This window comes from Myodes glareolus, chromosome 16 (assembly GCF_982192425.1).
Source record: "Myodes glareolus chromosome 16, mMyoGla1.1, whole genome shotgun sequence".
Taxonomy (NCBI): domain Eukaryota; kingdom Metazoa; phylum Chordata; class Mammalia; order Rodentia; family Cricetidae; genus Myodes; species Myodes glareolus.
In genome coordinates, this window is record NC_142041.1 from 39,287,722 (window position 1) to 39,289,400 (window position 1,679).

The following is a 1,679-nucleotide window of genomic DNA, read 5'->3' on the forward strand; positions in this document are numbered from 1 at the left end:
TTAAACATTTCTTAGTTTTAATGCATGCTGTGGTAAATATCAATAAATGCGGCTCACATAAACCAAAGCTTGTTGGGGTCCGTTGTGAGCGTCTGCCCTTAGGTAGTCCTCTTGCAAAAGATCATTCCAGCTGGGCTTGTTGACACCCCTCTTCCCCCAGTATCCAACTGCTCCTAACCATCTGGCAACTCCTCACCTGCCTGGGGGTAGGGATTGAGGATACACATAGGCCAGGTGAGACTCCAGGCTTCCATCTGTGCAACTATGAGGGAGTCCTCATCCATGCTGGCTAAGGGTTTACAGGCGCAGCCCCCCAATGAAGAGTGCCCACACCCCAAGAAACCACAGACCTCTGCTCTGTAAAGAATTCTAGGACTCATGCCTTGGTTTTTCAATGAGTCCTCAAAAGAAGGGAGTCACCTATGTCCTCCTGAGAAGAAATTTTAGCAACAGGGTTAATTAATAAAGAAAAACCACACAAAAACTCTCAGGCCACAGTCTGTGGTGTTTTGAATAAGAATAACTCTCCGAGGCCCTTATATTTGCATGCTTAATCATCAGGGAGAGGCACTTTTGAGGAAGACTAGAAGGATTAGCAAGTGTGGCCTTGTTGGAGGAAGTGTGCCATTGAAGGTGGACTGATGCGGGAGAACTGTCTGTATTCTGTCAATCATATTTTAATAAAACACTGATTGGCCATGCAGGCAGTATAGGCGGGAAAACCAGACAGGAAGTAGAGGTGATGCAATGAGAACAGGAGAGTTCTGGGAAGCAGGGAGGTTCCTCTGCCATTCCTGTGCAGACCACCGAAGAGGCAGCATGTAACCTGACCAGCTGAGAAAGGTACTGAGCTGTGTGGCTAACATAGATAAGAATAATGGGGTAACAAAAGTTATAAGAACTAATAAGTAGCCTGACCTAATGGGCCATTCAGTTTATAACCTTATGGAGTCCTGTGTGTGATTTTCTCTTTGGGATTTGCCGATTGTAGGGTACCGGGTGGGACGGAAACCCCAACAAGCCGGCCCCCTCATGTTACAGTAGACTTTACGATTTCAAAAGTCCGTGCCAGGTCCAGTCTTGTTTTAGTTTGCTCTCTCTCTCTCTCTCTCTCTCTCTCTCTCTCTCTCTCTCTCTCTCCCCCTTTCTCTCTGCATATCAGGAAGCTGAGAGCTCTCAGCTGCTTCTCCAGCACCGTGATTGCCTGCTATCATGTTCTCTGCCATGATGGTAACGGACCAAGCCTCTGAAACTCTAAGTGAGCCCTCAATTCAATGCTTTCATAAGAGTTGTCTTGGTCGCGATATCTCTCACAGCATTAGAACAGTGACTGAGACACCATCAGTGAGGAGAGTCAAGGAAGGAATTCAAGACAGGAACCAGGAGGCAGGAACTGAAGGAGAGCATAAGAAACACTGCTTACTGGCTTGCTCCCCATTGCTTTTGAAAGACCCCCGATATTGGAAGACTCTCACTCAAGCCTCGGGATAACGCGACCCCCCCCCCCCCCAGTAACTTACGAGAGACCGTCCTTGCTGCAATCACACGAGGTTTAATGACAAGACGACAAGATGGGAACCAGTGCACTGGGGCTGAGACTCATAACCCACACAGGGGAAGAGTTTGACCCCGAGTGACCGGAAGAAGTAGTTTTTATAGGAAGAAACCACACAGCACAG